This window comes from Balearica regulorum, chromosome 22, assembly GCF_011004875.1.
Source record: "Balearica regulorum gibbericeps isolate bBalReg1 chromosome 22, bBalReg1.pri, whole genome shotgun sequence".
Lineage (NCBI taxonomy): Eukaryota > Metazoa > Chordata > Aves > Gruiformes > Gruidae > Balearica > Balearica regulorum.
In genome coordinates, this window is record NC_046205.1 from 7,064,056 (window position 1) to 7,091,551 (window position 27,496).

Here is a 27,496-nt window from a genome sequence, read left to right on the forward strand (position 1 = left end):
AGAGAATTTTCTAGTTGGAAAGGGACACTGACGGTGGTGGTACGTGTCTCCTGTCATGCTTTCTGAGAGTACCTGAGATTGCTGAATTTTTTGGTGATAAATAGGTGCATTTTCATTTCTGGTTTCCTCAGTGGAATTTGCCAACGTGTTTTTCCTCTGACCTGTACTAAGCCTTATCATAGGGGTTCCCATGCCGGTGCTTTTCCTACGGCTGCACTGGCTCGAGTATAACGCCGCCTTCTACCGAGCAGGGCAGAAGTCACTTCGCTGCAGCCCAGACAGGAAACGTTTGCTGGAAGGGAGCCTGAAGCATCCCACGGACATCCCCGCGCAGCTCAACACCCAGCGTGCTGGAAAAGGGTCCTGGGAGCTCTCGGCAGCTCGGTGCTCCCTCCACGCCCGCGGTCGGGAGGGTGGAATGATGCTGCTTAGGGTGACACCATGGGGTGACAACCCCGGGCCCCTGTCCTCCTCTGGTCCCTTCTCCCCTCCTCTGACTGGGACTCCAGATGGGATATTTTGGAGTTTGAAAGCCAAGACTGTAAAATGAGACATCTGCAACAGGGCAAAACTTTAATCTCTTCAAGCCCTGGAGAGCGGCACAGCCAGACAACAAATTAGTCGCTTAATTGCTGCAGCAATCAGCCTGGAAGCAAGAGCTCCGTGCTCCTGCCGGAATGGTGCAGTCCGTCAGTCCTTGGGACGACGTTAAAAACCTGCTCGTGGCGTTGCCGCAGTTCCCACGTGAGACGTTCCCGCTTCGCCTCATCCGTGCGGGCGCTGGTTCCTCCCCAGGCAGGGCCAGTACCATCCTCCTCGCTCGAGCCCCCTCCACGTGGCCCAGGAAATAATTACTTGTCGCTGCCCCCTCCCAGAGCACAGACTGAATTCCTCTCTATATGCAGAATTGATTATTTTCCTTTTTCCAGCAGGTTTTTATCAGGCCTAGTCAGCTCTGTTAAGGGAGGCAGAAAAACCATGCCCGGTGCGGAGCGGGGCTGCGAGCAGAGGTGGGATACCGGGGTCCGCAGAGCCCCCGCACCCCCATCTTCTCACGCTCCTCCCAGCCCTGTGCTCTAGCATTTCTGCTGCAGGAGGCCCCAATTTGCTTTAATTGAGCCGCTTTCTCTGCTGAGCGCCTCGTCTCTCCCCCTTGCCAATGACTGACTGCAATTAGTTTGTGTCTTAGCACTGATTGACAAAATTTGTTTTAAAACCAGGGCGTTACACGGGCTTTGATGTCCTGCTGCTGCTTCTGCTCTGCCCACACCGGCTTCGCTGATGTGTTTGGTGCTCTCTGTGGCTTTCCCGTTGCCTTTCATTTGTCTCTTCCGGATCACAGATGCTCTGTCTTCTCGGTTTCATTCCCTTCCCGTCTGGCCTCAGCTGGTTTACTTGAAATAAGGTCGGCAGAGAAGGCGGTAGGACGGAGCTGACTTTTTTTCCGGAGGTTTCAGCAGACCGTGCCACGTCTCAGCACTCCGCGCTGGAGTTTGGAACGACCAGTTCGTGGCATGATGCGCCCGAGATGTGTTTTGCTTGGAATTTTGGGGCAGCAGTAGTGTTCCTGTTGGATTTAAGAGAACACTGATAGAGGGAAGACGGTCACAACCTCTCGGAGCTCCGCAGAGCTTTCCCAGGAGGTTATTGTTGGTCCTCTCTGCTTCCGTTTCATGAGGGTGTCCTCCCTGTTGGGGTCCTTCGGGGGCACGCCGTCTGGCCCTGGCTGCAGGCTCAGCTCATGGCTTTTGGGGGTTCAGTGCCGCTGTTAGAGGTGAGAATTCTTCCCTTTCCAAGCATTGTATTGCTGCTGGGTTTCGGCACTGGCGTTACCTGCGAAGGGATGTGGTGTCCCTCCTGAGGTGCATCCTCTGGAGTTCTTGCTGCAGACGAGGACCGTGGGGCTGCGCAGCCCCGGGGTCCCGTAGCACCAGGCACGGGAGGTCTCCAGTCGCTGCCTCGATGCCTGGCAGAGTTGTACGTAATGCCGGGGCCCTCCCCAGCCGCTCGTCCTAAATCGTGAAGGAAACGACAGAAAACATGCGAGGAAAACGGAGCGTCATGGTGGGAGAGGGCTGCTCAGCCCTCGCATCTCTCAGGGCTCCCGAACCCTCTGTAGACAGTCCCCTGAGAAATAAATAACGTTTAAACCTCATTGGTACATCTAACCCCTTCCAGCAGGTACTAATTTAGCCAGTACAATAAGCATTTACAGAGCTAATTGACAGCAATTTATATCAACGTTTTGTAAATGAGTGATTAACTCTTCGGGGTGTCCCACACATACCATCCACCCGCGGCTCTGGTTCCCTTTGCTTTTTGGCAGAACTTAGCCTGAAGAGAGAAAATACCATCCTAATTGTTTCCGTTAGATAAAGCAGCCACCCTGTCTAGTTCTGCCTCCAGCCTTGCTCCGCACAAGGAGCTTGTGGGGGTGTTTATTCATGTCATCGCCAGATGCTGCGGGCTCGGGGGGTCCACGGATGTGCCGTGGCATGCCTGCGTCCCCGTCAGCGTCCCCGTCAGCGTCCCACTGCGGGAGCACCAGGGCAAGCAGCTGGGCAGGGCAGGCTCTTCCTCCTCACCCCGCGGCCGAGGTGCTGGGAGGACGGAGGGAGCGGAGCCTCCCCGGCCGTGCCGCGGCCGCACTGGTTTCACTGCGCAGCGCTCGACAGACCACCTGGAAATGCATTTGTGAGCGGAGAAAGGAAGATACCAAGTGAGGTGAGTAATGAAATGCCAGAATAATTAACTGCAGAGGTAAATCAGCCGGCAACGAGGAGCGGGTGCCGTTGGGCTGGGGATGGGCTCCGTGTGCCAGACGTCAGGGCTGAGGCTGGCCGGGTAACGGGCGTTTTGGTGGGACCGAGGCCGCGTGCAGCCGTCCCGTTCAGGAGCAGCCCGAGCAGCGGCTATTTCTGGCCGAGGCTGTGCCTCTGCCTCTTGGTCCATGTGCTTCTTCCGGGGCTCCAGTGGGATTTCCCAACACCAGCGTAAATCAGCAACGAGTAGCCCGTGGGCATCGCTGTGCCCATGGCTGAGCCGCGGCCGCCCCCCGTCCACCCTTCTCCGCCCCACGGGGCAGTTCAGTTCCTCCCACGGTGACAGGAGAGAAACTCCTGCACACTGCCAGGGAGTCCCTAACACGATTTAGAGTCCAGGGAAAGCTTTCAATTGGTTTTAATGGGATTTCAATTGGACACTGGAGCTGAACTCTACCCCTGTGCGGAGCCCCTGCCCCGGGCAGCCCGTACACTGCTCTGGCTCCGGACTTGATCAGTCTGGGTGAGACAGAGATGAAAGGTTTTGTGGGTTGTATCTGTCTAATGCCCGCTTACACGTGAGATAAACTGCAGCCCTGATGTTGCCTAATTGCTCAGGTAACATTAAGTTTAGATTGTTCCAGTTTTCCTCATCCATTTTTAAATTCCATTATAGGGATCCCACTTTGTACGTCGCTCTCTCCAGGCTTGCTGGCTCTCTTTATCTCCCACAAACGAGAAATTTAAACCTATTCCTGAAAACAGTAACAGCAGAAATCCTTGCACGGAGCTAACATGGTGTTTCGGCGTTTGCCGCTGGAAAGTGCCGGAGTATTTGAGAAGCCGGATGGATGCAAGGCGCGGGCGCGGCAGGGTTGGTACCCGCAGCCCAGGAGGCAGGAGGGGACGCTGCTGGCAGTCGGGCTCACACGCGTGGCACCGAGGCAGGCAGAAGGAGCGATGGGTTTCACAGCTCCGGCAAAGCGCCCGCCTGACTTTGCTGGAATCGGAGTTGAAGCTGGTGGTCCCAGTGGCTCCTCTGCTGGTGCGTCTCCCAGCGCAGATGCAGCGCATCCCTCTGCCGAGCCCCGTCCCACCCTGCCTTCCCCGGGCAGCCGCAGCCCCTGCCCGAGAGTCGCTTTTGCCTAACGAAAACTTTGTTCATGGACCAGGCCGTAGTAGAGCTAAGGAATCATTCACAAGGAATAATTTATAGCTGATTTATCTCCCTTTCAAAAGAATACCCAGCAGCAGGCTGCTGTTTCCTTTAATTCTTTCATTATTGAGAGGGGTTGACAAATATATTTACATCATGATCAGGTCTGGCTCTCTGCTAGATTTCGTTACCAGCTCTGTGCTAATGACACACGGGCTTTGGTGTGGCCAGGGCACGTTCACTGGGTGCTGTTTCCATGCAAAACTGCCCCCACTGCGAGTATTCCTGATGCACCGTGTTTGGAAAATACTCGGTAAATCCATCTTGGTTCTTCCTAATAGTCAAAGTGAATTAATGTCTGTTTTCTTCCTAATTCAAATGGCTGTTCCTGAAAATGCGTGTCAAGACCAGGATCATAAATCATTATGCGCAGAGAAACAGCGATGGGGTTTGATGCTCAACCCGCTGCCGAGCGTGTTGCCTGGCACGTGGAGTTTCCCGGTTGACACACAAGTTTTTCCCCCTCTGGGACTGAAGCACCCGCATTTCTCGGTGGGCTTCACCTTGCGATCGGCCACCGCCGCAGGCACAAGCGCTGGCTTTGGGCTCGGTGTGGCTCCGTTGTCGTCGAGCTGATGGATACTGTGGGTGAAGTACGGGTGTTCCCGTTGGTGCTCCGGTTCCCAAGACGCTTCTCTCTCCCCTCGGCAGCTTTAGCATCCAGACGCAGGCTCTGCCCGCGGCCGCTGCCTTTCACAAGTGAGGTGGTTCTGCCCAAACATGTCGCTTCCAAGAAGACAACCCCACCGGAGGGCTGAATTGCCGAGTCTCTGAGCTCAACCTTCCTCGTTGCATTATCACAGCTGGATGTCCTACAGAAAACTGCTCAGCCGCCCTCTTTGGCTTCTCTCCTAAAGGTTGGAAACAATCGGCTTTTCTGGCATGGTGACAGCGACAAAATAATAATAATAATATAATAATAATAATAATAAAAAAATTAAAGGGCTTTCCTTAGTCTGCTGGGGCTGTAACAATAGAGACGGAGATCACCCAGGAGCTGCGAGACGGCTGCCGCAAATCAGCTTTTCTTGTTCTTACATGTTCCTTTGCAGGGCGGCGAGGTGACCTCGGCTGTCAAAGATGCATCAGACCAGGTACCGGTGCTCCACCACGAGATCCAGAGCTCCGCCAAGCATTTCAGCTCCTTCGGCGATGGGGGCAGCTGCGGGATTCGGCTTCCCTGGACATCGAGTCTCTCGGTGACAACTCGACGCGGCCAGACTAGGAAAACGGAGCGTGGTTTTAACGTGCTCAACAGCTTTCTAAGGTTTTGTAGCTGCCCTGGGTTTTTCAGGTGCTCTTGGCCAGGGGATTTGAAAACCTTGGAAGAGGTTGGTATGGAAAAACTGATTGTAACGAGCCTTTGAAGCCGGGGTGGGGGGCAGTTAGAGCCCCTTGGAGGAGTTACTAGAGGTATTTGGGAGGCTGGGAAAGCGAGGAGCGTGAGGGACTTGCCACAGGCGTGCAGAGAGCTGGTAGCAAAGTCAGAAGTGGTTCCCAGGACTGTGGATGGATTATGCTGCGTCCCCTTGAGCTACGCTGGGGCCTTGGGATAAACGCGCTTGGTTTTATCTCCTAGGAAGATGCTGAGATTGTATAAATTCCTCCCATCCTCATCTGAACAGATGAGTGATATAAAATCCATCGCAGGGGGCCGTTAGATGAGCAGCAACCACAGTAAATCTGCACTAAATGAAAAACCCAAGTATGGCATATTTTTGTATTATTTAACTGAGATTTTGTGTTTCGGAGGGAGGAGGGGCGCAGAGCCAGGGTGCCTCTTTTCTTCAGAAATATTCCAAGCACTAAAAGGAGAATTTATAGTTCAGCGCTGGGGGGGGAAATGCATCATTCATTTTTCAGATTTTGGAAGACCAAAAAGAGAGGGGGGTGGAGGGGAAAGTGGCATTTCATTTGGGCTTGCACTAGGAGCTACAGACGAGGGGCCCCCGTGCCCCCCCCTAGCCGGGGCTGAGGGTGCAGGAAGCATTTACCTGCCGCAGGGTTACGCAGAGCTGCAATTCAGCATCGCTGTGCAGGTGTTGGTCGGGGCGGGGAAGAAGCTGGGGTTAATTCGGCACGTGAAAATCCCCCGGAGGGGGTTGAAAATAAAGCTCGGGGCAGGACTGGCTTCACCTGCTGCCTGGCAAAAGGCGGCGGGCAGAGCGATCCCAGGGCGATCCTTCGGCCAGCCGCAGCAGAGCCGTGTCCTCGTTAGCCAAATAGGTGTAAAGTGCTTGGATTTAAGATGCTGCATGACAGTAAAGTGCTATTAGTGTGTAAAAGAAGCTGGTTTAGTTATTCCAGTAAAGAGAAAATTATTCCCCTTGTAGACAGGTGAGATAATTAATCATTATCATCTTACCATTATATTTAATATTCCAGGGCTGTGTGCGTACCCTGGTTGGGGACTGCAGCCTTTATCAGCCGGCCGTTGACAGCTCTCCGCAGCACGGATGAAGCTGCCTCCTCTGCAGCCTCTGTGTCCCCCTTTGCAGCTGGCAGTTAATTTTGGGAGGTCGCTGCCCGCAGGGGTAGGGCAGCACGGCCGAGCCGCATCCCCGTGCACCGGTGGGTCACGTCGCTGACGGGTCCCAGCGGAGCTTTAAACCGGTCCAGGGAGCACCGCAGCCACGAGCAAAACCTTTCCCTTCCGTGCTGGGAGTGGCTGTTCCCAAGGAAAACAGAGAAAATAATGTCCAGGTTGTTCCCAAAGCTTTTCCCGAGCCGGTTTGACCAGCTGCTGGAAGAGAGCGCTTGAAACCCTCGGTACAGTTCCCTTCTAGTCCAGACCTGCGCCAGTCCTCCCTTCCTCTGAGATTTACATTTTAACCTGCCCTTTAGTATTGAAAAATCCTCACTGGGGTATAAACTAGCGAAACTGAATCCCCAAACCTTCAGAGAAAACCAAAGACAAGCTTGGGAGGAAGGGATTCAGGGGCAGGAGGGAGCACCGAACCGGCTGTGCTGTGGCTCCCTGGTGCCGGGAGCGCCCGGGCAGGACGGGGCAGCAGCGGCAAGAACCGGCCGTTCCCGTGCTGTGCAGGAAGCTGAAGCTTCAATGCTTGGTTCTTTAATATGCTTTTTTTTTTTTTTTTTTTTCCTTTAGGTATTTTTTACTTTTATTTCATCTCTGCTGCCGCCCCAGTTTGATGTACCTCTGCTCAGTGCTGGGCTGGGAGCAGAGCCAAGGGAAGAGCTGTCTTTTGCAGCTGGCATCAATATTGGTCCTTGGATAATTGCTGGCAAACGCTACTTGCCGGAACTGACCAGGGGATTTTTTTCATTCCTTTCTAGAAGTTGAAAGTATCAGCTTGTGATGAGAGAATTCAGTTTCTATTGATCCCAGAGCCTCAATTCTGCTCTCTAAATTCAGCATTAATAGTGAGATCTCTGCAAAACTTTGTAAAAAGTCAGCCTTTATTTTTGGGACACCAGACCCACCGGGCTTCTGCCACCCTGGGGAGAGGAGAGGGTGGGCATCGCTCTGCCCAGGCTGCGGGGGGAATTGCAATGTACAGAGCACCCTTCTTCGCTCCCCGGGACCCCTCAAGCTGCCTCGAGGGGCAGGAAATCCTCCTGGAAATGCGCTGGGCTACAGGACTATTACAGTAGATAGCTTTGCGGAGCTGAAGATGCTCTTTGCTTTTCCCTCTTTTATCAAGCTACTTTATATTCTTATTACTGTATTGACACATCCTTCTCTCCCTCTCCAATCTAGCCTTAATTTTCAACTGTTAATCAGGCAAAGCACTGTGGCACGCTCTTCTGTAATTAAAGAATTAAAGGCATACCTGAAGAATGCAGATGTGATGGCAAAATTAAATTATTTAAATAAAGCCAGGCCATTAATTATGCATGTCCTTCAATCTTTCATCTCTTGATAAGCTCCAGCAGCTTTTGGAAGGGGGAAAAAAAAAGAAGTTAAAAAGTCTGTGTGAATTAATGAAGCACGAGAAGCCTGGTCTGGGGTACGGGGAAGTGCAGCTGTTTAAACGCCGTTTGCAGCGGGGGCAGATTTCTTCATGTTCGGACCCACGCTGGGCTCTGGATGGCCCTTGGCAGAAAGGATGGGGTTAGTTGTGGACTAGTGAAGTGGTTTTTGGGGCTACCATGTACAGCCCAAACTTCCAGCCTCCATCGGTGCAGCCGAAGCATCTGCAGGCAGCAGAGCCCTTCTCTGAGCATCTCCCGGAGATGAGAGGCTCGGCTCCTGGAAGCCACAATAGAAAACAGCGACAAACCAGGCTCCGGGAGATGTAGCTGAAATAAATGACGTGGCAGCGGTAGAGCTGATCAAAGACAATGGGAAAACAAGCGAGTGGTGGTGAGGGATGAGCGGCCAGATATTCCTCCTCTTCCCAGGCGCCGATGCAGGTCCCTCCTGGCAGAGCTGGGCAGATGTCTGCTCCCAGCACGGGTCTCCAGGCAACGGCTCTGGAGAAGCAAAAGGTGGCTTTGATCCACGGATGGACCTCCAGGCACGCGCAGATCTTTGATCCGCAGCCCGGCCTCCAGACGGAGCCGACGGCTGCAGGAGCAGAGCGCCAGGTCCTGGCCCGGTCTGGGGCCACTTCTTAGAGCACGGATCCAGGAACCGGCAGTCAGACGTGGACGGTGGCTTTCATCCCGGAGCGAGCCTGCTGACGTGTATAAACAGTAAGGAATGGCCTTCATACGTGGTAAAATTCGTTTCAAGCCACGAGTTCCTCTGAACTCGTGTGATGCTCTGTGGCTGCGGCCGGACGGTTGCGAGCGGTTCCCCTCCGTAAATGTGGCTGCGATTGCTGCCAGCTCCTAAGGTGAGGCGGGGGGGAAGAAATTAAATGCGTGACTTCTGTTCTTAGGAAAATTGAGAGGATATAAAAACTACCTCACGGCCTCTTTCTTACATTTACAATGAGCTGGAGAACAATTTAGTGCTTCCTTCTCTTTACCGCCTCTCTAGAGAGGCAGGAAGCATCGTGCTTTAGAGAATCCTGTCCCTTCCAGGCTCGTCCAATCTGGAAAACGTTCCTCCCTGCCTCTGAGGTACGGCCTCGTGCAGGGATTGCACTTTTTTAACTGCATCCGAAGCAGCTCGTGGTGGCTGCGGCTGGAGCCGGGGCTCGGGACTTCAGCGCGGCTGCGTGTTGGCTCCTGTCCTCTGCCAGACAAGGGCTGTGGTTTATTGATTATTTCGTTAACCCTTTCATTATTTCATAACCCTTTTGTTATCTGGTTAGAAAGAGCAAGTCCTTGCCCCCACGCAGGGGGTTCCCAGCCCCTTGGCACTTGGTACATCAGCACCGGTAACCAGGAAAGACGGAGCTGAAGCTCGGGCGCTTACAGACCAGCCCGAAGCTTGAAGAAGGAATTTGTGCTTGGTGACTCTCTCTTTGGTACTACAGATGAGTGTCTCCATGGAGCGAAAAGGTGTTGGTGTTCCCCGGAGGGACCCGGCTCTTCTGGTGTGGTCTCCGCTGGGGCTGTCACCTGGCTGGGCACAAGGGCAGCGATCCACACCGTCACACCAGCTCACACTGGTGCTGCCGGAGCCGTGGGGGTGAATCCAGTCCCGCTTGCTCTGGCAGAGGGGTAAGTGGTTTAAAATGAGGTGTTTTCCTCCCAAAGGTACGAAGGATGACGCCAATTCAACGCAGCTCCTGCTCCGTCCGGCTGTCGGGACGTGTGGTGCTGGGACCAGTGACCATCCTCACGGCAGCAACCAGGTACCTCTCCGGCTCTCTGGTGCGTGCGCAGGCGTCTTCCCTTGCAGGGCTCGTCTGTGCACCCGTGCGACATCCAGCACCACCCAAACGAGCCAACGAGCAGAAGGCGGTTCTGTCTCTGCGGCCTTGGTCAGTGCAGATTAAGCAGCCGCAGGCAGCAATGAATCTGAGATTAAAGCAGCAGGGAGACGACTGGAATTTTTGCTTATTGCAATTCATATTAATTAGTACCAATTATACTCTTATTAAGAGTGAAAATTTGGCAAGGGAACTATTGCAGCTGAGATTCCAGATATCAATATAGGAAGCTTCGGTACCTGAGAGTCAAAATTAGGCATCGCAAAATAATTACGTTGGTTTGGCTGGCCTTGAGAGGGGCTGAGCCCCTCGGACAGAGGAATCCCACCCGTCGCGAGGGATGGCAACCCTCAGTGACATCCCAGATCTGGCTCAGTCTCTCCTTGAAAACACGCGGTTACTCTCTCAGGCTAGTCCAAGACGTTCTGAGACATTAATTGCTGATGGGACAGGAAGGAGAGAGAGGGCGTTATTCCATAGGACAGGATTTTTTCGTAGTCGCATCATTAGTACAACCAGAGGAGTATATCACTGATTACAAGTGCTGGACCAACAGAGCACGACACCCTTTTTCTCTGGGCTGTTGTGCTTGGCTTCCCTCCCTTTGCTTGCTAACTGCATCCTTATTCAGGCACCGGCTAGCACACTGCCAACGCAGCAGCCTCCAATAAATATGTCAATAACAATCCGAAATCATCAGGTCATGATGCCCTTGGACTGGCTTTATTGAGCGAGATGATTTGAAATATTTATATGCGATAGCTGTGCTGATAGAAAAAGAGTAATAGAATGGAAGGAGGCTATTAATGTTTGACAAACAGATTTACTTGGATGTAATCAAATTGCAACATATGCTTGGGGGGGGAATCAACAACGTTAACGAATTGTGGCGCAGGCAGGGCTGGCGGTAGCCTGGCCATGTAACCGCAGTCTGTAGCAGTTTCTGCTGAAAGACAGCATTTATAGCTATCACATTATCACCTACAAAATTGAGCGACGCTTTTTTTTTGGTAATAGGCACGATAATTCTCTCTGCTTTGGTTATGAGAACAGCGCATGTTTTTGACAAAGAGGTTGTTGGTTTGTGTTGCTTAGGGCACAGGACCGGGCTTTGGGACCGGGCAGGCTCAGCCCAGTTCTGCCGCAGGATAATGAGCCACCCGCTGCCTCAGTTTTCCCCATTAATTTGAATTTTTTTAGGATGCTGGCCAAGATCAGCCCTGGGCTGCGAGGTGTGAGGAACGACTCCAGAACCTATCTTAACTGTGCTGCCGCCCTGTGTCCTTGTCTACGGCAAGGGGCTTTAACAGCACGTGTGAGCACAGGGCACGTCGCTGCAGAGGTGCTCTGGCCGGGCGGTGTTACACACTCATCACGGGAGCATTGGTCCCCTATAGCTGCTTCTTTCTGCATATATCGATGCTTAAGTGGGTGGGTAACTTCTCCCCAAGCTTGCCTGGATTCCTTAAGGCAGTCAGGACCGACAGATGAAGCAACCTGAGCTGGGGGGCCTCATCTCCGAAGGATGCTGAGCTCCTGTCCTGAAATGCATGCGGAGTCTTGTCTGCCCACGGACTCCTTCACGGGCTTTCAGGAAAAACTGTTTTCAGGAACACCTCCCAGGTTTTCCCCATGCTGAAACGCTGCCTCTTTCCCTACAGAACAATGTTTCAGAACAAAAAACTGCTCCGAGTTCTGCCGTGGGTCTGCGGGGACAACGCTGAGGAGCAGCAGGGTGACGAGTACAGCGCACGCTGGCGGAAAAAGGCTCCTCACCTTTCCGAATCCAGCACAGCTGATGGCTTCAAACCAGGGAGAGAAAAATACAGTGTCATACTCCCACTCCGAAGGGGAGAATTAGGGCAGGGAAGAACAAGCTGGAGGTAATATTTTTCCATGTCATCCTAAAAAGCATGTCTGTGGTCATTTAAGGGAGGCAGTTGTGCGGTTCCCCGCTGCCAGCCCGGCTCAGCGGCGGTGACAAGAGTACGAGGAGGATGCTCCTGCCTTGAGCTGCACTTGCTGTCCCTGAGCAAACGAGGCCTGGGATGTACAGCTCGTCCTTCTGCTTTCATCGGGGAGGGAGGAGTGGCAAACACCCCCACTGCTCATTTCACACCGGATTTACATAGTTCCCTTACTAAAATCCCTTTTAATATTGCGTATAGAGAAATCTTGCACAAGTGGCTGTTCTCGGGGGGGCTGTGATCCACACCTGGCCCCTGCTAGGCTGGCTAGTTCCCTGCTTTAGTGGCGAAGGGGGGATGCTGGGGGTTTTTGGAGGCTGTGGATTTAAAAAAAAAAAAGAGAGAGAGAAAGAAAGAGGGTTCTGGAAGGAGAAGGGAGAGCTTTGGCTCCGTGCAGCTCCCAGATGTGCTCCGAGTCACAGCACGAGGGGGGAGAAGCACGCACAAGAGGGTGGCTGGAAGGGCTGGAGATACGGGAGATGCTGACCTTTCATTTTCCACCAGCACCGCAGAGCAGACCTCCTGCCTCCAGAAGTAGATGTCTTTACCTAAGACCAGACCCAAAGACTAATTCAAAGCAGCCCAAGGCAAATTGCCAGAGAGATCCCAGGTGGTTTGGGGGCTGCAGATCAGCACCGCTGAGCAAGTCATCCCCTGAGCTGTGCCCAGCTTCACCTTGGCCTGCTTGCCTTTCTCAATAATTTATGACAGGTGGCAATACAGCAGAATTATTCAAATGGTGGCTCTCTCTTCCCTTTTACCTTGTATTATCTATCTTATTTTCTGTTTCCATGTGTTATTCATGAAGCTTTTCATGTCAGCTTGTTTGCCAGCCAGCTGACAGGGAAGCCTGTGAAGGCAGGCAGGTTTGTTCTGCATAAAAGGCCATAAATAATCTGAAAACTGCCAAGCAGTAGCACATTTCAGGGACTTGTGCTTAATACTGGGAGACTTCCTGCAGCATCATCTTATATTTGCAGGCGCTGGCAGCTAACTTTGGGGTCTTTTCCACTGCACCAGCTGATTTTCCCCTCTGTTAGTTCTCTCTGCAAATTAAAGGATGGGCAAGGTGATGTTCTAATAGCATCTTGGTATCTCTTCAATAGCCCCCTGGGAGAAGTTCATTTCTGATCAGAGGCATCAGCGTAAAAACCCCTTGGAGGGTGAATAGGCACTATGCAGGGAACGGTGAATTCCTTCTGCTGTCATCCAGCTGTACAGAGCACTTCAAAATAGGGAATAATACATGCCCTTTGATCTACTGGTGAAAAAGTCCTACAATTTAGCTCTTGAGAAGAAAATCTAATTTGTTTTTAGCAGAGGAAAGCCATTATCCCGCTGCAGGAGCGAGAGAGAAAAGCAGCTGCAGGGGGGTTGCTGAGAACAGTCCCCTCGGTGGGACCTGGACCAGAACCAGGAGGGACAAACTTTTCAGAGTCAACCCTTCTTCAGAGCACTTAGGGCTGAGGGGGAGAGGCCAGGCTGAGCGTTGGGGATCCTGGGGCAGGGGGGGGACTGGTAACAAATAACCTGCAGCTCCTCCTCAGGCACCACGTGCCTGGGCAATGCAGCAGCTGCCACGGTGCCCCGGCCCGTACCTTGGCATCCTGTTTGTGACCGGCCACATCCACCCTCCGTCCCTGGGTTCCTCCGCTCCCCCCGCTGTGCCATGGGAAAGGGCCTCTGCAATTTATTAGCTTTGTTTCTTTTTTTATGTTAACTTATTCTTGGTGCTTAGGAATAAAAACTCCAACCCCACGCTTCCAAGAGGGGAAAAACTTTGTGCGAAACACACCTACCCCCTCCCGAGCTCTCTGAATAGAAATACATACATCCGAGACTCCACTTTTTGGTCAGAAAAACTTTACCAGGAGGGAAGCTACTCATCAGCAGGAGACTAAGTGTTGTACTTCCACATCCAGCCTCCTCCTGCGTTGCTGCTCCCTTGGGAGCTGCCTTGTCGGAGCTGGAGGGCGCAAAGCCCCAGACTCCCGATCCCCAGCACCCCATAGCCATGGGTCAGCCCCTTAGAGCAGGGGGGCATTTACCGCGCTGGGGAAAGGGTGGGCAGCACCTGAGCGCTGACATGCTGCAGCCCTGCTCCTCCTTAGGGTTGTGGAGTGATTTATCGGGAGCCGCTTTAGCAGCGGAGCGGCTGGGGTTTACAGCAGGGGATGCTGAAGGATGGAGACATCCAGGATCTAGTGCAAAGCCGTGGAGAGTCTGAGCATCTCTGAGAGTGTTTCTGCCTTGGGTACAGCTTTCTTTTCAAAGAGGGGCTGAGGGGGAAATGGGTTCTGTCGGGGGAAGGGCAGTGTTTAACAGGCAGCCCTGGATGAGCTGGGCAGGGGACGGCAGAGCAGGATCCGGCCCTGCACACAGCCGTGCTTCTGGAGGTGGAGTTCGGCCAGATACAGAGCAGGAAGGAGCTTGCAGCAAAGCTCGTTCTCTTGAAACCCATTAACTAATCCGGGCTGTGTGTATGAGCCAGCTGGAAAGTCATGATTGCCTGAAATCCAGAATAGCTTTGGGTTTCTATTAAATCAAATTGTGAATGAGCGACTGCCCTAACTAGGAATACGTCAAGGCTTCATTAGGAGGAGAGCAGACTTTATTTTATCTGGGCAGCTATCTGATCAGGACTTCGGGAGGAATCGGCTATCGCAGCATGCAGCAAACAGGGCTTGCTGCTTAATCCCTTATTCTTTCTTCCTTTTGGCTAAAACAGACAGAACTTCATTTTCTGGCAATTACCCGGAGCTGAGAGCAATAAATAACTCCTGCAGCAATGCTGAGAAGGAGGGATGGAGGAATAACAACACCCCGTGTATGCCAGCTCCTGAAAGCTTGCAAGAAAAGCGAGAGCAGAAGCTTGACACACCGAATGACCACAATTGCTAGCAGATTTATGGACCGCACCGTGATATACAGATGATCTGAAGCTGGGCAGGGCATGACATAATAAATCCGGCAAAGCCAACAGCCCACCTGTTGCCTGCTTCCTCCTAGCAGGTTGTTGTAGGCTTCTATTAAAAATGAACAATAAGAATTGAGGAATGGCTGAGTTCATTTGCAGTGTAAAGATAAGGCAATAGGTGTGTGAACGTGCAAAATGAAATAAATAGAAGTTTCTTCCAAACGAGAACTCCTACTCAGGTAATTTAAGGAGAATTTTACCTTGACTTCATCCAAATTAGATGAGAATCACCACTGTATTAAGTGATCACAATTTAATGTGCACAATTAAGCTATAGAACTTTATATTTCAGGCCAAATCCTGTTCATCCCCTTAGAAGATGCTGAGTGAGGCCGCGGGGCTCTGGGGCATTCGCTGCTTGAAGGGTGAGAAGCTGCAGTTTGCAGAAACTTTCAGATTTAAAGAGATTTTGAGGTGACAAGAGCACACAGCGGCTGTCCTTCCATCTTGCCGGAGCCAGACCAGTTTCTCCTCCTCTGCTCCCCGCGTTCCGGGGTGAGCGATGCTGCGGTGGGCGAGCGGCCGGGGCTGAGGTTGCGGGGAGGTGGCTGACTGCTGAATTGGCACCAAGGTGCCGCAGCCAGAAGCAGTTTGGGGGAGAAGATTAACACCCAGAGCTGTCTTTTGCTAAGGAGGTGGTAGGTAGAGCTATTCAAAGGTATAAATTCCCAGGGAACTCACAAGTGAAGCGCGATAGAAAAACCTGGTTGCCTTTAAGAGAAGGGCTGTTGAATTTAGTTAGATTTTCTGTACGTGAAAGCAAACCATGATCAAGAGCAGAGCTGTGCTTTCCAAACTGGAGAGCTGCTGTGGTCCCTCCGGTGAGCTGGCCCCCGTTCCCACACTCCCCGCCGCGTGCTGTAGCATGATGCTGATTAATTCCTTTTTTTCCTTTATTGCTTTTTTTTCTCACAAACTGTGACCTGACTGGCTTTGCGGCAGCAATGTGAGTGGCTGCGTCGTGTCGCTGTCCCCCAAGTTGTGCAATCTGCCAGCAATAATCTTTCATTAATAACTGCTGTGATGGGTACCAGAGCTCAGTGGGGGTCAGGGAAGCTGAAAATTAATCTTTCTGCCTTCTCCTTTCTCTCCTCTTGCCCAGAGCATCGTCAGATAAATGGCATCAGGTCCCCAAAGGTGGCGGCAGCCTCGCGGGGCTGCCCGGGGCTGAAGAGGTTTGCAACGTCAGCCCGGCCAAGGCGGGTTTCCAGGGGCGGCCGCGCCGCTGTCGCTGACCCCATCCATATTCCGATCAGGAGGGGTTCGTGGTTATTGATGGCACCGATGGGCCTTTTGCACCAGCGATTGATCACCGCTGGAGCAGCAGCCCCACGTGTGCCCTGCGGCACCGGGGCATGGGAGGCAGCTCGGGGCCGAGCAGAGGTTTCTTTTGGCCACATCTGTTCCTGCTGCGGGGAGAGGAACGAAACCCCATGGACCAGGGAAACGGCAGCCCCGGGGCTGCTCCAGGCCGGGCAGGAGCTGCTCCGTCTGCTCCGAGGGCAGAGCCCCCGTCCTGTCCCGGTGCCCTCCCCGGGCACGCGCCCCGCCGCCAGGTCTGAGCCCCTCGGCAAAGTGGGTGACGGAGGTGGGACTGTCACCGCCGCCGCGGTCCCCGGCCCAGCGATAGGCGGGTGCTGTCACAACGAATTCCGGAGCTGCTGCTTGTTAGCTGGGTTAAAGAGGCAGCTGAATGCATTAGTGCTCCGTCTGCCTTCATCGCTCCGTAATTTCCTCTCCTGCCTCCCGCCGCTGTGCGCGTTAATGCTTGTTATGTTCCCCGAGCATCCCAGAAATGCCTGAACCCATCTCTTTCACAGCGATGTAATTAGGACAAATGCTTTCTGCTTTTATATCTGCCAAAGGACTCGGTAGTGATTATGGTTCCTTATCAGGTTCATCCCAGCGGTCCCAGCCGAGAGCGTGGCTGCACGGTGCTGGGCACGGGAGGGGAGATGGTGCCTGCTCCCTGCACGGAGAGTCTCACCGGGAAAAAACAGCAGGAAAAGGGCAGGAGAGGAAAGAGGCGTGAAATGATCCACCCACGGTCACAGGGCAGGAGCCCGCGGGGGTGGCCGAGACACCCCACGCACTGTGCCAGCTCACGCTGCCCCGCGGCAGGAGCAGGGACGGGGGCTCCACGGCCACCGGTCATCGAATCCCCGCCGCGGCCATCACCCCAGCCTCAGGGCACGCAGCGCGCCTTTCTGCGGGGTTCTCTCTTCTCTGTGCTGCCTGGTGGGTGGCAGGAAAGATGGGCCCGTGGGGAATGTAACGGGGAGAACGGGGAGAGGTCCCTTTCCTGCCCCACGCACACTGCGACACCCACCGAATGCTGTTAAGTTCTCGGCTTGAAAGCGAAATTACAAAATTAATCCAGATTTCGTATTCGGAGAGCTAATCACTTGAGCTCATCCTCTTATCTCCAGTTCATAGGTGTGTGCAGGCAGCATCCATACATGCTTTCAAAGGAAAAATAATTATCGCAGAGATAAAGCTTTCATTATTTTTAATAGCATCAGGTCCACCCGTTGAGTTATTACAGTAATAAAAACTAATTAGATCCCTGGTGATACGTTCCCCCTGTGCACGCTGCCTGCCTACCTTATTGATTGTTATTATAAAAACACATAACTGTATATCAGATCATTGGTAATAATGGCTGAGCCTTTTCCACGGGCATATAAAACAACGCACATATTTCATATAAATCACTGTTTACTCTTATTTAAAAACCTGAAGGGAGAAGCCCTGATTGATTTGGCAGCTGGAGCTATTTGTCGAGGTTTGGCTGCGGACGTACGACCGGTAAAGGTCTCTTTCCTCTTCTCCCCGCCGTGCTGGCAGTGCCCGGTTCGGGCTCAGTTACACCAGAGTTTGCTGCAAACGCCTCTCGTCTTGCTAAAATGTCTGTGCCAAAAGAAAACAAATCAAAACACAGATTTTGAATGTGTCAAAACATTTTCGGGCAGATTTTTGAAGTTTGACTGTAGTTTTTAGTTTGATTTGTATTTTTTCACTTATGACTGTTCTTTGGTATGCCATGGCTCTTTTAGAAAAACGCTTTCATCCAAAGCAAAACAATTAATTTGAAATGTTTCATTTATTCTCACTGGCTCTCTAAGACATCTCTAATTTTTTGAGCATCTTTTTTTTTTCCACTTCCTAAAAAAATATTTCCAGATTTGAGCGCACCAGAAAGAAAAAACAAAAAAAAAAAATCAATTATTCACCTAGCCCAATTTGTAACACACATTCCCTGCTGATAAACACAGGCATCGGTGCCTGCCAAGTACAACTGCTGAAAACCTACTAATTACCAGTGCTGGAATGGTAATCTCCCGCAATACAGGACTGTGTCATCTGATTACGGCCCCGCGCTGCCGGGAAGTTTGCCTGCCTGATTTCCAGCATTATCAGATGGATGCAGTGGCTGGGCCAGAGGAGAGGCTGTGCGATTACAACACCCCGAATGCAAAAGCCAAAGCAAATTTACTGTTGTAATACAACGCAGGCATGTTCCAGCGCTGGGGGAAAGGCGGTTAGTAACGCATTACTTGCTTGAATATGTAACGAGAAGGTTTAAATGCTTCTGTATAGCTAATGCTAACGTAATTATCGGTTTTAGTGTTATCTGTGCATATGCACGCTATATAGATATATACCTCTCCCTGTGAACCCGTAGAAGCTTTTTAAATTGGCAGCAGCCTATAATTACCCCAGTTAGACTTTGGCCACGACCCAAGCGAACCTTCCAGCGCCGGTGAGAGCAGCAGCACCATCAGTCCCGGCCACTTCACCATTTTCACGGTGCCTTTGCGCGAGTCCGTCCAAGGCTCGCTGCTGTACGCAGGTCTGGCTTGGCTGGCCCGCGTGGCTCTTCATATACGTATTTATGGTGTGTACGTATATACACATGGTATAATTTTATGTTTTATAGCGTGCATCTATCAACGTGCATCGCTTGTGTGCCAGGGCAGGCCCGAGGTGCCGGCTGCTGCCCGGGGCTCGCTCCAGCGGCTCCGCGTCCTCCCGGCACACGTGCACACCGCCGACCCTTATCAGCGCCGAGCAGAGGCGCAGGCTGCTTTCGGATGCCGTGCGGACTGCTGCCGTTAAGTGTCCGCTGCTACGGTCTGCAGGTGAAAAAGGTGCCTGGGTACAGCGGGAACCCGGCTGCCTGCGACGAACGCGTCGCTGGGAGAGTTATTTTTCAGTGACAGTAGCCCTGCGTGGGCGCGGGAGGTTTGCTCATGTCGTTCGTGGCGATGGTGCGTGTCGTGCCGTTGCTCCCTGGTTTGCACGGTGCAGGGCTAAGCGGGGTCGGACCCCTCTGTGCTGGGTAAATGTCGTGGGGAACGGGGGGTCCTGCCAACCCCTGTGTCTCGGGACCTGCCCGCGGCAGCGTTGCTCTGCCCACCCGTGTTTGCCCTGTTTGTTTGCTTTGCTCGAACGTAAAAAGCGAGCAGCTTTTCTGGAAGCTGCCTTAGATTTGTCTCGACAGGAGGAGCGGCGTTGGGGCGGGGGATCCCAGTCCTGCTCAGCCACAGCAGTTTCCACCTCTCCCTTCGGCTGCCGGCTCTCGGCAAACGCCGCCGGCGTGGTGCCCCCGGGACCTGGCATCTCTGCTGCTGCCGTAAAAACTCCCGTTGCAAACAGGGCTTTTATTTTTGTGGCATATTCAGTTTGGAGTTTAATTTGGTTTTCACACCCGGGCCAGCCCCGCCAGCAGCAACACCTGGCAGGTTTGTCGTTCCCATATCTGGAGGGGGCATCAAAAATCTGAAAATCCTTTTTTAATGAGAAGCTGCTGCTTTCCACTAGAGAAAGCTGGGACTTTAATTATCCCATAGCATTACGCTGACAAGCCACCCGGCCTCAGCAGATCTGGGTGATAATTAGACCTGTTGGCTCTCCAGTGGAGGAGAACAGTAATTTTCGAGTGCGATGCTTCTGTGCATCCTCTAAGGAAAGCACAATCATTCAGAAATTGAAAGTTTGACAGTATGCCAGTTTTAATACACCCATTGAAATGTTTTCTTGTCAACAGTGGTACAGCCACATGTCCATCATGAGAATTTTCCTCTGGAAACTTTTTTGGCAGAGAAGAAACAGCGAGGTATTACCTCTCTCCATTGGATTTGTTTGGGGTTTTCTGCTTCTGGTTTTGGATTATTTTTTTTTTTTAATGTAGATTTCCTTAAAAAGGGACATTAAGCAGAAAAGAGGGAAGATGCTTCTGAATCCCTGCTGCGTAGATGTCCTCATTATGGCTAACGATCTTTGGAGTCCTCCCTTCAGGGAGGACGTGCCGGGAGGCAGAGCCTGCTTTCCGAGCAGCGGGGAGGTGGGGGCAGGACGGGATTTCGGCACCTCTCGGGCTGCTGCCACCTCTGCAGCCCGGCCCGGCCCAGCCCGGCCCAGCAAAGCCCAGGCTCAGGTCTCCTGCTCTCCCGGGCTTTGGTGGCATTCCGCTGCACGCTTAAGTGCTTTGCTGAATCTGGGGTAAGAGGCGCTTCGCAGGCTGCGGTCCCGTTTGCTTTCACAAGAGTCAGATTTGCTGAGCCTGTCGTGCCTTGTTCCGGCGGTGTAAAGGGGCTCTAAGGTGGGTGTAAATTACATTTATGGTCAGCGGATGGTCCCTTTGCGCTGCCGGCGCCGTTCAAAGCCGTTCTAGCAGCGCTGAGGCTCAGACGTGGAGCATCACCGGTCCCTGGGTGGTAGTAAAGTGGCTGCCTGTGAATTTTACACTCCGTCTTCATGCAGCACGGAGTTTTCGAGCCAGCCCTGTCCTGTCCAAAGGCCCTGCGGGTGAAGGCAGCCCATCAGCATCGTTACAGGGCAGCCCCGGAGCGCCAGGGTACGGGTACGTGAGCGATTTGGGGGAGCACAGCACACGCTGACACTTCCTTTCGAAACAAAAGACCACAAGGCTGAGAGTTTGGGCTGAGTTTTCCCTTTTCAAAAGGGACTTAGGTCAAAAATCCCAACAGCATTTTGTGCTCAACGCCCGCCCCGCGGGCAGGTGTCTGCGAGCGCTGAGCCCCCTGCTAACGGATGCCACAGGGCATTAGGCGCTGCCCGAGAGCACGCCAGGACGTATCCTGGGGGTTTAGGTGCTTAAAGACCTTTACAAGATGAATGTTATGATTTATTGAAACACAGAGGAAGGGACGTAACGAGCTTGTCTGGGCTTCACTGAGGTAGAAAACTTCCCTCGTATCTGCTCTGCCTCCCTTGCTGCGGTTTAACCTGACGACTCCTTGTCTTGCCTAAAACGGCCACGGAGAACAGTGAATTAACTCCCTCCCTCCTCCCAGCTCCGGCCGTGGCGGTCCCCGCTCTCCCTTCGGCGCAGCACTCCGGGCCTCCTCCACCCCTCGGCTATCGCAAAACAAACCCCTCGGGATTTCTGGAATTCTAGAACGGTCCCCCTCGCTGCAGGAAATAGCCACTAAGAGCCATGCGGGTATTTAAAATCACCCCGGCAGCTTTGCAGCTCCCTGGGGTTTGCCGCGGGACTTGTGGAGCACCGGCTTCAAACGGAAGCCCAGGTCACCCTCGGACCCCCCCGCTTACCCGTTTGGGATTTCCTTCCCCGGTGGCAGGGTAGGGGTCTGTCCCTGGCTTCTCTTTTCTGCGTGAGCCACGCCATGGTGTCCCCGTTGCGTGGCTGAGCACACCGAACCCTTGTGCGTGCGGCCGGGAAGCGCCTTTAAAGCACCGGGGATGGGTGCTGGGAGAGGGGAGCTGATGTGGAAATAACAGAGCCGCTTTGTGCTGACTTGTGGGTATAACCCCTGTCCTCCTGCTGTCAGGACTGGTGATACACAGGTCTGTGAAAACCCTCTCGGGAGGGGAGCAGGGAATCGATTTCACACCGATCGGCTTGATTTTCTCTGGAGAGTTATCCTAATAGCATCTGTCTTCTCGCTGGGTTCAGTCGCTTTCAGCGCTCCCCTGTTTTAATGGCCTGCAAAGCAGGGTGCGCGTCCGTCGCGGGCTTCGTGCACGCCGCCCCTCTCCCTCTGCGCGGCAGTGGAGGGGGGTTTGTGCTGGGGGTGCGGAGGACGCTGCTGGTGCCAGCCGCCCCGCTGCTGCACGGGTTACCGTCCGCTGTCTCTTGTTGTACGGGAGGAAATTAAAGGCATGGGCTTTGATGCATTTCTTTCTTCTTCTGCCAGAAACGGTGGCAAAGCAGCTTTACTGCAAGTTTGGCTCCTGAATGAGGAAGAGGTTTAATCACGTATGTGCAGAAAATATCCCCCCACCCGCCAGCTCTGCCGGGACGGCCGTTCTGCACAACATCCCCTCCTGTCGCCGGGGGAGAGGGCTGGATTTGTGTGGGGTGCGAGACACCTATTGCCTCTGCAACGCGAGGCCACGAACCTCCTTGTACTTCGTGTCAGTGTAACACCAGCTGCCTCACAAGAGTATCATCAGGATTCATTTATATTTACACAAAGTCTGGCAATCCCAGGTGATAAAGCAGCAGGTGACTGCAAAGAAATGATTTGAAGACAAAATCACCGCTCAGTTTTTATAAGCAACATTTCTCTGTATTGCCCAGGGACTTCAGAGCCCGGTGAGCAGGAGGTGATGTCTATAGTTACCTCCCCCAATACAGTTTTCCTCCTAACTCTTCACAAAAGCCAACTCCTACCGATGCTCTCGACCACGTCGCTGCTGCGGACAGGGAGGACGGCTCTGCGGAGGGACGAGCTGTGCTCAGACTCACGAAGTCGCTGTCTGCGCGCTCTTGCAGGACATGTTGCGAAAGCGTTAAGATGCCAAATCGCATTTGGGGTAATTCTTTCCAAACCAAAGCAATTCCAACAAAACAGGCATTATGCAAATGTATTCACTACCAAGACAAAGACCTGCCTGAGTAATTAAAAATGAGAAAAGGGAAAAGTCATTTGAAAAGAAGAGGCTATTTAATTGCCTGCATCTTTTTTTTTTTTTTTTTTTTTTCCCCTCTTTAATTTAAGAAAATGAAAGAAGAAGGCCTGGAAGAGCAGGATGACTGAAGAGGGTGCTGGAATGATGCTCAGCTGTTCAGCCCTGCCCAGAGAGCTCCAGGGACCTCGGGGGGAATGCCGGGCTGTGCTCCTACGTCCTGCTTGCTTGCTATTCACCTGAGATCCTGTATCCTGAGAGAGAGCCATAGTTCATCCAGTTTTTCACCTTTGCAGCAGACTTGCTCATTATTTGTTATATATCTGCTTTAAAAGTTTCATTCAGGAAATCAGAGAAAAATTCCTTAAGATTCATGTACTTCCTAGTTAGACAATATAGTATCTGTACAGCCACGGCTTTGCACGAGGGTGATATTCAGCCTTTATTCATTTTAACGGGGTGCAGGCTCTCGGGCAGTAAATGTGAGCTCACAGCAATAATATTTCTCATGCACTTTATATTCAGGTACGGTAAGGGGTATGTGGTCTACAGGCAGAAATCCCCAATTTGACAGCTTCTGCCACCCTGTGACCAAAGCCTGGTCTCCCCGTAGCGCGCTCAGTCATCTACAGACGACAAGCGCTAGGTGAGAAGTGGGCATCGCTGTTAGAGAGCTGCAAGCTGTTTGTCCACGCTATCTGTTGAGCACTTATAAATAGCACAGACATTTGCATAAATAATTCATATGCACACAGGAAAACGTACTGGGAGGAGGAGGAGGAGGAAGATGGCTGCTTCTGCAGAGAGCACGGCACCCGCTGTACCATCCAGCCCGTCTGGTGGGAGCCCCTTGCGCCAAAGAGGGGGTGCTGGGTGCTGAGCACCCCGGGAAGTGCTTCCTGAGAGACGTGGCCAGGCTGTGCCGGGGACAGACGGCTGCTCCCGGCCGTGCCGCGAGTGGGTCCCAAGCCCCGATTCCCCCTTTTCCCCTGGGCGCATCCCAGCAGCGCTTCTCCTTGCAGCCCGGGCGCAGAGGTTCAGCTTCGGGTCTTCTGCTAATCCCAAGGGGTTGGGGGTTTTTTATACCCTTAACTGGTAGGGACATAGGTGAGTTAATTGAATCGGGCATTGCATAAGTTTCATGTCTCGGTAATACTTCTTAATTTCACTCTCCCTGCGTGGGAGCCTGTAACATCGCTTCGGGCACGTGCTGCCAGGGAGCGCTCAGCTCGGGGCCGGCAGCTCAGCGGCTCGACAGGCGGCACAGACCTCCAGCGCCGCGGCTACCGTGGCACCTCGGGGTTTGCTCCTGGCGTCGGGGGATCTGGGGGACCCCCCTGCCCCTCCCAGGGCCTGTCGCATCCATCTGCCTCCGTTTATAATCATGATCGATGATGTTTTCTCTCGTCACCCTGCTCCTGGCAGGACCGACGTATGAGAACGCCGGAGCCCTCATAAATCTTGGTTACTGTCCTCATCAGCCAGCGCGGCAAAGGGACCTTCTGCCGCAGCCCGAAGCACCGGGGAGTAGGAAGAGTGCAGTCAGTCCTGCTCCAGAGCCCCCCAACCCCCTGGCTCCTGACCTTCCTTCCCTGGGACCCCGCACAGCACCCTCCCCAGCCCACACAGCACCCTCCCCAGCCCGCCCTCCACCCCAGCTCAAGCACTCCAGGCACAGCATCTTCCTTCTAACTGTTTTTCCAGCACGGAGGTGAAGCACAGGCAAGGGAGGGAGACGGAGACGCTGTCGGGAGGAAAGCACAGCGCCGGGGATAGTGGCCGCAGCAACTTCCCTCTCGTCATCTGCTCCGGCGTCATTGCAGACCCCACGCTGCAGCCAGGCGGGTGCTGTTGGCTCTTTGCAGCCGCCTTTGAGACGCTTCCCAGGAGCAGGGGGGGGTGGTGGCTCCAGGTCACCCGTGTACATTCCTGCCTTCTGCGAGCCCAGCGTCCCCCGTGCTTACCCCAGACCTACGCAGCCTTAGAAATCCTGCCCACGAGCTCCCTGTCCCTTGGTTTCCCTCCTCCAGCGAGGAGGGTTTGTCCCCTCAGAGCTCTTACTCTTCACAGCAGGGTCTTGCCTTGCCTGTGACAGCCCCAACACAGCGGTGTCTGCCAGACCCCCCAGCCAAGCACCGCAGGCTCAATAACAAATAATGCCAAGGCCAGGAACATTTCGGGGCGCCAGGTGAATGGCATTCTCCAGAGAAGCCTCCTTGGGTTGTTTTCCATCCTTCTGTTCCCTAATTCTTTCATTTACATTTACATCACGTGCTGCATTCACGGCTCCTGCTGCAGTTTTACTGCCGCTGCCCCGGCCGGGGAGTCCCTGCGCACGTCTGACGTGGGGCTGAGAGGAGGAGGAGGAGGCGGCAGCAGAGGAAACATCGGAGGAGGCTGCGAGCAGGAGCATCCCGAGCGCCCGGTGCGGGGAGCTCGGCCGGCCGTGCCCTCGCCCCTCCTGCCCGCCTCCAGCAGCGGTGAGGGAGGATTTCAGAGCGTGTTTTATGGCGACTACTAAAAGTAAATGTGCCGTTTCCCTCCCTGGGAAACAGAACATAAAAAATGAGCTGAATAACAGTGCTTTCCATTTCCATCTTCTGTGGGGGCAGCGGGAATGAATTATTCAACAGGCTCATGGCGCTGAGGAGCCAGGGACCGCGGTGATGTGAAGGGAAGATGGCAGAAGAGGACAGGACACCCGGTGCCCCCCGGCATGGTGGGTTGTTCCCCATCCCTTCGGGTCATGCTGGAGGCGGCTGCGTGGCCCAGCCATGCCTGCGAGCCCCGGCTCGGCTCCCACCTTCCAGCCACATCTCCTCTCGGCTACTCCATCCCCCCCGAAGCAATTTAATAAAAGCACAGCAGCACAGAGACAGCAGGCAGAAAGCATCCCTTTGTGCTGCCCCGTCCATCCCAAGAAGCAAGCAGACTCAGCCCTGGCTGTTGGTTTTCCCCCCACAGATCCCCAGCAGCTCAGAAGCTCCCACCATCGCAGTCCCGAGGCTGAAGCCGGAACAGCGGAGCGAGGCACGGCTCAGCCCAAAGCTGTTTGCAGCCACAGCGCTTGCCCTGTGCGTGGAGCCGGAGCTTCAACCCGGCATCTTTTGGGCAAAAAAACAATGACGGGAGAAGCAGCACGGCAGCCGGGAGAGGAAGCTGGCAGGGCGGCAGCAAAGGTCTCTGGAAAAACTTTGCATATCTCATTGGTCTCAGTTTAGAGTCCGACCAGCCAGTCATCAAAAGCTTCCACAGTTTGGGTTTTTAATGCGAGATTTTCATTTATTAACACTTCATTAAGTCTGTAGCCAAGTCATTTTTAGGGTAATTTAAAATGCACACGCCACGTGGCCCTGACTCTCGCCTGGCTTCTTACGGTCTCAGCTGGTGCAGCCCGACACGACCCGCTCTGCGCCGGGAGCAAAGCCGCGGTGATGGGGAGGGCAGATGTGAGCGCAAGGCAAAGCAGATGAAGATGTAGACAGGAGCTCGGCGGGTTTATCTCCTGGTTGGTGGCTCCAGGCGTCACCGCTCCACGTCCCCCTGCCCCGTCAATGCTGGGGGGCTGCTCGTGTCCAGTGGGAGCTCTGGGAAAATCCCTGCCTCTGCAAAAGGCTCTTCCAGACACTCTTGAGTCAGAGCTGTGGGTTAAAGGGCCTTAGGAACCGGGCGAAGGGCAGCTGAGGTCTTCACCGTGAGTGTCGCACGGGACCCCCAGCTCCTGCATCGCTGCGGTGACCCGAGCGGTGCCCTAACTGCCTTCGCTGCCTGCAGCAACGGGCGCTGGGGAGATCCGGGCCCTGCTGTCAATAGCTGGCTTGTTCCAAAAATTCATGAGATGTTTTAATTAGAATTTTCATATTTTAAAATAAATCCCCAAAAGCTAAAACTTATTCAGAAAACAACCATCTGCCATCCTAAAATAATACAAGCTACGGCAAAAACAAGCCATGGAAAACTCCCTGAGTAACGACTGTGTGTACTGTAAAGTACAAGCAGGAAAGCTAAAGACTGAACCAGTGGCTTCTCCCAGATGTGATTTACTACTACTCTTTTTATAAATCAAATATAACTCTATATTAGCTCTTCAGCCTAAAGATGGAGCGATAAGGGTGTGTACAGGCAGAGGCATGCTGCATCCAAGAATTACTCTCAGGAAATATTGTTCCATTTGCCCTTTTAAACAGTCATTTCAGCTTATTACTGAACACGTTGCTGTGGCTGCTTAGAAATCCTTCACCCATGCAGCAATCCTTGGCCTCTCTCTCCCGTCACAGGGTTTCAGTGCACACCAGCAGGGTTATTAAGTTAAGCCTCAAAAATTGGAGGGGCGTGTTTGCACCTTTCAGAGGGAAATAAGGTTAGCGGAAGGTTAAGTGGGAGAGGCAGCAACAGGGCATCAGAGGTGAGCCCTGCGCTCCCGTCAAACCCCGAGGCAGCGGTCCCTTCTCCAGGACAGCTCAAGGAGCATCATCTACCACTTCTTAGGTCCCCCCCAAAAAAATCTCCTGTGTCCCCTCTCTCCCAGGGGCTGAGGAGTCCTGCAGTAGGTCCAGGGAACCTGATGTTTTCCCCGCAGCTGCCTCGTCGCTGCAGCTTTTTCTTGAAAAAGGAATGGTGACAAAAACCGCCTGTAATATTTCCATCCCCTGTCCTCTCCTGCTGCCTCAGCTCCCAACGTGCGTGGCACCATCATAGTAAGAAATGTAATTTAGGTGATGGATGGGCTCTGCTCCATTCCTGTAATATCCTCATGAAAATTTTAAACAGTGCAGATTACCTTACTATACATAGCTGCCTGGTTTGGGTGCCCTGTGCGCTGCAGGGGACCAGCCGGGGGGGGGGCTGTCTGTACAGGAGTGAAACCAGTCCCTCCAGTAAGAAAA